The sequence below is a fragment of the Acipenser ruthenus genome, chromosome 3 (assembly GCF_902713425.1).
Source record: "Acipenser ruthenus chromosome 3, fAciRut3.2 maternal haplotype, whole genome shotgun sequence".
NCBI lineage: Eukaryota > Metazoa > Chordata > Actinopteri > Acipenseriformes > Acipenseridae > Acipenser > Acipenser ruthenus.
This window is the reverse complement of record NC_081191.1, coordinates 43504776-43514222: the sequence shown is the minus strand read 5'-3', so window position 1 is coordinate 43514222 and position 9447 is coordinate 43504776. Positions and strand designations below refer to the sequence as shown.

Here is a 9447-nt window from a genome sequence, read left to right as displayed (position 1 = left end):
GGAGTCGGTGCGTCCACGGCCCGAGAGGGAGGAGTCGGTGCGTCCACGGCCCGAGAGGGAGGAGTCGGTGCGTCCACGGCCCGAGAGGGAGGAGTCGGTGCGTCCTGTGTCCGGAGGGGAGGAGCTGAAGGCCCAAACCCCTATTTTTTTTTGGGAGGGACGAGGGCGTGAAGCTCAGGCTCCACAGCAGCCGCTGTTTTTGCTGCTGAAGGGAGCCCAGCGGAGACGCCCGCCACCAGCCCTAACCCCGCTGGCGAAGGAGCCAGCAGTGCCACCGGAGGGAGAGGAGCAGGAGCTGCCTCTGCCTCCACCACCACCACCACCCGAGGGAGAGGAGCAGGAGCTGCCTCTGCCTCCACCACCCGAGGGAGAGGAGCAGGAGCTGCCTCTGCCTCCACCGCCACCACCGGAGGGAGAGGAGCAGGAGCTGCCTCTGCCTCCACCACCCGAGGGAGAGGAGCAGGAGCTGCCTCTGCCTCCACCGCCACCACCCGAGGGAGAGGAGCAGGAGCTGCCTCTGCCTCCACCGCCACCACCCGAGGGAGAGGAGCAGGAGCTGCCTCTGCCTCCACCACCACCACCCGAGGGAGAGGAGCAGGAGCTGCCTCTGCCTCCACCGCCACCACCTGAGGGAGAGGAGCAGGAGCTGCCTCTGCCTCCACCGTCACCACCCGAGGGAGAGGAGCAGGAGCTGCCTCTGCCTCCACCACCCGAGGGAGAGGAGCAGGAGCTGCCTCTGCCTCCACCACCCGAGGGAGAGGAGCAGGAGCTGCCTCTGCCTCCACCACCACCACCCGAGGGAGAGGAGCAGGAGCTGCCTCTGCCTCCCGAGGGTCCGCTGCTGCTGCCTTCGCCTGGGGTCGCCAGGGATCCTGCTTCGCCGGGGGTCGCCAGGGATCCTGCTTCGCCTGGGGTCGCCAGGGATCCTGCTTCGCCTGGGGTCGTTGAGGGTCCTGCTTCGCCTGGGGTTGCTATACTGTGGCCGGAGCCCCACGGAGGGGAGCTGCCGGCCATGAAGAAGGGGGGGGAGGTCAGGAGACCAGTTCCCCTCGCAGCAGTTTCGCTGCCGGAGATCGTGTGGTCGGAGCCCCACGGAGGGGAAATGCCGGCCATGAAGAAGGGGGGGGAGGTCAGGAGACCAGCTTCCCCAGCCGCACGTTTGCGGCAGGATAGTGTGTGGCGGGAGCCCTGGAAGAGGGAGCTGCCGGCCACGAAGAGTTGGGGGGTGCCGGACCTCCCACCATGGCCACCCCCATGGACACTGTGCTTCCCCCTCTTCCGGGACGTTGAGACTGAGGGGGGAGGTGGCCATTGAGGCCATGTGTGCTACGCACAAGGGGGGGCGTGTGTGATAGGGTACACCTCGTCCCTGTATTATTATTTGTATATTTCATATTATTATTATTATATTTGTATTTGACGGTAGGAAAGCCGTGTTTTTTTTATTGTTCGTTTTGTTTATTAATTTAAAAAACCTGTGTGAATGTGGCTGGAGCCTCAATAAGGTAATTGTTTTATTGATAATTAATTAAGGCTCCAGCCACAGCTTAAAAGAACGAGCTCCAGGGTAATGGGGAGAGATTTTCCTTTGAGTTAGAGACGGGAGGACGGTTTAGAACGAGATCATACATCCGAAGCAACTGCTACCGCTGTACCACTCGGTATTTGTTTCTTTATGTATTTTTGGCCATCGAGCCCTTTTGTTTGTTATAGTGTTTTGTTTATTGTTTGATTTATTATTAAAACCCGAGCGCAAACGCGTCTCGTTTCCCCTACCTTTGTTTTTGTATTGCTTCTTCCTGGTCCGGGACGTCAACTGCAACCGCTCTGTCACAGATGGTACAGAGGGGAAAAGAGAGCCATGAAGTTCGCTATCCCAAGAATTTGGCGGGAACCCACTGACCACTCAAGCAACTGCTACTTCTGCATGGTGGACCCTTCCAAACGTCGGACTGGCAAGAATGCACCTGCTATCACGTATCCGGACCTTCCTTCATCCATCGCCCCGGTGCCACACTGCCATGAGCTCCACGTACCCACTCCTCCGGAGAGAGAGCAGCTGTCTTTAGAAGAGAGCAGCAAGTCAGAGAGCGAGGAAGACGTTGTAGATCCAGATGACAATTTCAGAGGTGGAGCTGAGGAGAGAAACCCATACTACCCCAACCAAAAAGACCTCAACGACTTGATTAGAGATCTTGGTCTCACCAAGTCCAATGCCGAGCTTTTGACGTCTAGGCTCAAGCAGTGGAACTTGTTGGATGAAAGTGTGCAAGTCGCTCACTAGTAAGGAGAAAGCGGCTTGGAACAGCTTTGTCGCAGTGGTTCGGGGCTTCCTGGGCAATCACAAGGCCGAAATCTATGTGGAGCTGGTTGAGACTCTGGTGAAGAACTACGGCACAAAGTCCATATCCTTGATGCTCATCTTGATAAATTCAAGGAGAACATGGGAGCGTAATCGGAGGAGCAAGGCGAGCGCTTCCACCAGGATATACTGGACTTTGAACGCCGCTACCAAGGACAGTATAACGAGAACATGAAGGGAGACTACATTTGGGGGCTGATTCGTGAAAGTGATTTACAGTATAATCGTAAATCTCGAAAAACTACTCACATCTAAATCTTTTGTAGTCATTTTTGTATTACTTTAGTATAAATACATGTTAATTTGGATTCATATGTTGTTTTTTTCTGACTTTATGTGAACAAAAAGACACAAATTCGCCCGTTTTCTCATTGGAAATAGGTAAATTTCAAAATATCACTGTCCTGGTCACAAAAGCAAAGTTTGTGGGGAATAACAGACATTTTCTATACTTTTGAGGCATAAGCAATTAGGAAATAACACTTACTACCCAGGAACAAAAATTGTGTTACATAGTGTAATTTCCACATTATGTTGACGAATATGTACCAGTCTTGATCATAGTTTTGTCAATAGCAATTTTGAACAGTTGTATAGATCTGGCAGTTTTCTAGTTCAGGATTATTTTCAAAACTCTCCTGCTCACCTACAATGCCCTTCATCACACAGGTCCCGAGTACCTCCTCAACCTGCTGACCCGCTATGTCCCTGCTCGCAAGCTGAGGTCCCCCGACTCTGGACTGCTTGTTATCCCCAAGCAAAAGTGCACCACACTTGGAGAACGCTCGTTTAGCTTCATGGCTCTGACTCTTTGGAACTCTCTCCCAGCTTTGGCTCGTGATGCCGAGTCTGTCTGACTTTCAGTTCTGCGTTTTCTTGATTTTATTTGCTTCTTTCTTTGTTCCTTTCTTTCTTTATCTCTCTACCTCTACCTCTTTTCTCCTTGCTATATTATTTCCATCAATTGCAATGTGCATTTAAAGTGTAAGTAGCAGGGCTCCAATAAACATAGCGTTATACATCCCCATGTGTTGCTACAACTGTTTAAATAATGTACCTATAATTTCTTTTCATTGTTAACATCCTGACAATTTTTTACACTTATAACTTTGAAGTCTATTTCAAAGCTTTTTTCAAAATGGTGACTCTAGTACACTGGGGTTTGAGATCTGTCCTCTAAATCACTGCAGGAAGAGAGATAAAATAAAATTAAAAAAACATAACAACAAGTGCTCTGGCTTTTCAGTTCCATACCACATCATGGATCGTTACTGCTGTGTTACCTGTTTGACAATGTGGTCAATAATCCTTACACTATCAGCGCACTAAAGCGGCCATTTTGAAAAGAGCTTTGAAACAGACTTTAAAGTTATAGTGTAAAAAGTTGTCAAGATGTTAATGAAAAGAAAATACGGGTACATTATTTAAACAGTTGTAGCAAAACATGGGGACGTGTAACACTATATTTTTCGAAACTTTTTTAAGCTCTTTTAATTTTACGGATAATTGCTGGATAGTTGCTTGTAATTGTTAGTACCCCCAACCCCCCCAAAAAAACAAAGAATAAATTTATTTATATATATACAGTACTGTGCAAAAGTTTTAGGCAGGTGTGAAAAAATGCTGTAAAGTAAGAATGCTTTAAAAAATAGACATGTTAATAGATTATATTTATCAATTAACTAAATGCAAAGTGAGTGAACAGAAGAAAAATCTAAATCAAATCCATATTTGGTGTGACCACCCTTTGCCTTCAAAACAGCATCAATTCTTCTAGGTACACTTGCATAAAGTCAGGGATTTTGTAGGCATATAGTCAGGTGTATGATTAAACAATTACACCAAACAGGTGCTAATGATCAACAATTCAATATGTAGGTTGAAACACAATCATTAACTGAAACAGAAACAGCTGTGTAGGAGGAATAAAACTGGGTGAGGAACAGCCAAACTCAGCTAACAAGGTGAGGTTGCTGAAGACAGTTTACTGTCAAAAGTCATACACCATGGCAAGACTGAGCACAGCAACAAGACACAAGGTAGTTATACTGCATCAGCAAGGTCTCTCCCAGGCAGAAATTTCAAGGCAGACAGGGGTTTCCAGATGTGCTGTCCGAGCTCTTTTGAAGAAGCACAAAGAAACGGGCAACGTTGAGAACCATAGACGCAGTGGTCGGCCAAGGAAACTTACTGCAGCAGATGAAAGACACATCATGCTTACTTCCCTTCGCAATCGGAAGATGTCCAGCAGTGCCATCAGCTCAGAATTGGCAGAAAACAGTGGGACCCTGGTACACCCATCTACTGTCCGGAGAAGTCTGGTCAGAAGTGGCCTTCATGGAAGACTTGCGGCCAAAAAACCATACCTCCGACGTGGAAACAAGGCCAAGCGACTCAACTATGCACGAAAACACAGGAACTGGGGTGCAGAAAAATGGCAGCAGGTGCTCTGGACTGATGAGTCAAAATTTGAAATATTTGGCTGTAGCAGAAGGCAGTTTGTTCGCCGAAGGGGTGGACAGCGGTACACGAATGAGTGTCTGCAGGCAACAGTGAAGCATGGTGGAGGTTCCTTGCAAGTTTGGGGCTGCATTTCTGCAAATGGAGTTGGGGATTTGGTCAGAATTAATGGTCTCCTCAATGCTGACAGATACAGGCAGATACTTATCCATCATGCAATACCATCAGGGAGGCATCTGATTGGCCCCAAATTTATTCTGCAGCATGACAACGACCCCAAACATACAGCGAAAGTCATTAAGAACTATCTTCAGCGTAAAGAAGAACAAGGAGTCCTGGAAGTGATGGTATGGCCCCCACAGAGCCCTGATCTCAACATCATCGAGTCTGTCTGGGATTACATGAAGAGAGAGAAGCAACTGAGGCTGCCTAAATCCACAGAAGAACTGTGGTTAGTTCTCCAAGATGTTTGGGCCAACCTACCTGCCGAGTTCCTTCAAAAACTGTGTGCAAGTGTACCTAGAAGAATTGATGCTGTTTTGAAGGCAAAGGGTGGTCACACCAAATATTGATTTGATGTAGATTTTTCTTCTGTTCACTCACTTTGCATTTTGTTAATTGATAAATATAAACTATTAACATGTCTATTTTTGAAAGCATTCTTACTTTACAGCATTTTTCACACTTGCCTAAAACTTTTGCACAGTACTGTATATGTTTTTTTTTTGCACAAGATCAGTTTATTAACAGGTACTAAGGTAAAATGAACATCTATCAAGTCATAGTCTACCAAACAGGTCAAAAGTCCCAGTTTCTTGAGAGATTTCCAAACCTATTATGAAAGAAGAAACCCTGTTATTAGACACACAGTCCCATTCTCATACATTTCCTTTATGACTGGCTGTTGTACTGTAATTAGCGCCTGTTTTTAGTAGCAATAAAATGTAATGCTTATATTGTTTATATGTTATAGGGTCATTACTGCATTCTGTGTCGAAAGCAAAGTTTTCAGCTTAAGAGGGCTAAGTGCTGGAGGGCAAAAACAGACAACCTACTGACCCTATAAACATGTTATACATCCTCTATTTGTATTGTTATCGTTTTCTTTTCTTTTATAAAAAATACATACTTAATGTTTAAAAGACATTTGAAAAAACCCTCTATTTAACCTTCTATTAGAGTGTGATCATTTTATCATAAATGTGTCAAATCATTGTGTAAAGTTTGTTTCTATATGATTTGTTATGCTGTTTTTAATATGAATGTCAATCCATTCAAGACAATGCTGAGCCTAAAATAAAGTGCATTTTATATGTTTACATAACATAAAAGCAGACAAACGTTTAATCTTCGGCCTTTATCAGCTTAAGTTTTAACTTCCGACTGAGTTTTTCTGAAGTTGTGGATAAATATTTTTAAATAATAAATATACAAAAAACAAAAAACTAAAATGTACCTGCTGGGGAATTTAGTTCTCTGTTTAATGAGTCCCATTGTTTTTCTCTGTGCCTATTACAAAGACAATAAAAAATATGAATTGATCTGATTATAATGATGTCTCCATAAGGGGTGATTTTGACCCTTCAGATAAAGGAAACATTACCTGTACGCTGTATTGAAAGCATGCGATGGACTGGCGTCCCGTCCAGGGTGTAGTCTCACCTTGCACCCTGTGTATGCCGGGTGAGGCTCCGGCTCACCGCGACCCTGTAAAGGAGTAAGCGGTTAATGATAATGGATGGATGGATGGATGTATTGAAAGCAAGAAATAAAGATTAAACAAAAGATATGTGATTCAGAATTTCTCATGGTGAGAAGTACTGTACATTAAAAGTGTGGCATATACAATACTAAAGAAGAGAGAATCATATTTCTAAAGCTTTTGAAATGATAGTTATTTTAATAAATATTGAAGAGATTTTTTTAGCTTAAGTTAGTAAATGTGCAGTTATTGTGATGTATTTTTTATGTTAGCGGTAGCTATAATATTGAATTTAGAAACAGAGATTTGGATGAATGTCACTGACATTCATGTTTACACATTATTGAGTGTATAATAATTTTAGTTTGGTAAAATTCACAGCATGAGCTAACCAGTGTTTGTAGCTGCAAGTGCACTTTAAACTGCAGTTCTGTGTATGGGTTTGTTATTTCGGCTGCTGACCAGCCTTGACCGGCCGCCACTACGCCACATTCTGCTTTATTCATCCTCTCTACCTTTTTTCTGGTGTTAAGAAGAACCTTATATACAAGGTAATGTTGGATTTACCATCATTCTATTCATTATTGACATTTCTTGTTTTCCTCTAAAACCATCAACAGAGATGGGCCCAGAATCACTTTTCTTTAACAAATACATTTGGAAAATGTTTTAAAAATATAGTAGCTGATATTATATAAAAGTGTATTTTTCCTACCTGGATCTGACTAAAGACAAAAGTATATACATTATATTTTTCCAACCAAATTCTGTAGACCCCCAAAGTGGTGTTTAGACACAATACCAGCTGGAACATTTCAAGTCACTAGGGTTACACTCCTGGTATGTCTCTTAAATTGAAATTGCACAGACTGAGCAGTGAGAGAGACTAGATTGTGTAACTTTAACAAACATGGACAACATTGACTCTACAATGGATTTTTACTTGAAGTAAAAAGAAGATTTACTGTATAAAACACGCAAAGTGTGGTATCATGGTTTTGAGGACTGTAAGCTGCTTGTACTGCAAATGCTGTCATGTATTTAAGCGATAATTTGTTTTTGAATGTAGTGTACGAGGAGGTAAACAGTCCGAATTCTAATTTGGAGTGTTTACCTTCGAGTTCACGGTACTTAAATCATCGCTATTGTACTCCATTACTTTATAAAAAAAGAGACTTTAAAACGTGTTCTGTTTACTTCCTTTTGCTTTTTTCCCCCCAATACCCGAATAAATCAAGACAAGATATTATAACTTACTCTTAATTTGCCGAAATTCATTTACTAGGTCCTCCATGTCAAGAGATGGATTTTCTGAAACAAAAAAAATGTATTATGTTAAATAACATGTGAGCAACTTAATTTGATCCTTATAATTAGTAATCATACTTCAATAACACTGGGTACAGAGCGTGAATGTACCGTCTCTGAACTTCAGTAGTTCTGTAAAGTAGCAAGAAGCACAAATTGGAATGTTTTCTGGCTGTCTCCTCATCACAGCTCCGCTGACCCCTTCCAGCAGCGTCTTCAGGCTATAGGGAATGACCAGCTTTGCGTGACAACTTGACATCTTGAAATACCTTCAGCGTTCAGCTATGTTTAATAAAAAAAAAAGAAAAAAGAAAGTGAATTAAGTGGGATCATCATTACATTAGTTAACTGTGTTATTCACACAAAAAACATAACATAACCATGAAAACGTAACAATACTTTCACAAAAAGGCTTAGTATTCCTAGTGTTTCCGTGTAAAACTCCTATTGTAAAACTGTAGGTCAAATTTTCACAGAATTTCTGGTCTTTAATTAACTACTATTTTCTGAAAGGAGAAAATTCTGTAGTGTTACAAAATATTGAAGTATATTAAAATAGAGACATCTTATTCAGCATTTGTTTTATAACTAAATAATTATTAAGCCTATTACGTGGTTACCTTTCCTAATGTATTTACTTTTTTGCTGCGAGAGGAGCTGTGGCTTTCTCCGGGAAACGAGACGCTCCATCTTCACTTCAGCCCCGCATAAAAACTGCTAATTAAAATGATAGGTGTCAGAATTATTGGTATCCCTAAAGATTCTTATAAATAAAATCAAACAAAATTAAATCTGCATTAACATTCTACTTCTTTAAGTTCATCTCAGTCTTAAGGAACTGTATTGTGGCCTTCCATGACTTCCTGTTTCACTGGGGTATAAAAATGAGGTAACACACATATGAAATCCATTTGTCATCCATCACCATGGGGAAAGGCAAAGAACTCACAATTGAAAAGAGACAAATGGTTGTTAAATCAGGCAATGAGTACAAAACAATAGCTAAAAAACTAAATATACTACTTACCACTATTAGGGCAATAATTAAGAAGTTCAAAACCACTGGAACAGTGGTAAACTTGACTGGTAGAGGATGCAAGTGTATCTTGCCCCCACGCACAGTGAGGCAGATGGTTCGGGAGGCAAAGGGAAATCCAAGGGCCACAGTTGGAGAATTACAGAACTTGGTTGCATCTTGGGGTCACCAAGTCTCCAAATCGACAATTGGACACCACCTCCATGCCAATAGGCTATTTGGAAGGGTTGCCAGAAAAAAAGCCTTTATTGAGAGCAACCAACAAACGTAAGCGCCTGGAGTTTGCTAAACAGCATTGGCACTCTGATTGGAACTGGGTGCTATGGTCAGATGAGACGAAAATAGAGCTCTTTGGCCACGCACACCAGCGGTGGGTTTGGCGTCAAAAGAAGGATGCGTGTACAGAAAAGAACCTCATACCTACTGTAAAATATGGTGGTGGATCTTTGATGTTATGGGGCTGTTTTGCTTCCACTGGTCCTGGGGCCCTTGTTAAGGTCAACGGCATCATGAACTCTACCCAGTACCAGGACATTTTAGCCAAAAACCTGGTTGCCTCTGCCAGGAGGCTGGAACTTG

The 9447-nt window shown here is 43.0% G+C and overlaps 1 long non-coding RNA gene across 1 annotated transcript; it reads right to left on the bottom strand.

Annotated features, from left to right (window-relative positions):
- Positions 1-6424: 6424 nt before the first annotated feature.
- LOC131719996 (uncharacterized) lies at positions 6425-8640 on the bottom strand. Its single transcript, XR_009318899.1, has 4 exons — positions 8453-8640; positions 7944-8114; positions 7782-7835; positions 6425-6529 (listed from the first exon to the last, which is right to left on the bottom strand). It is a non-coding gene; the product is annotated as an uncharacterized LOC131719996 (long non-coding RNA).
- Positions 8641-9447: the final 807 nt, after the last annotated feature.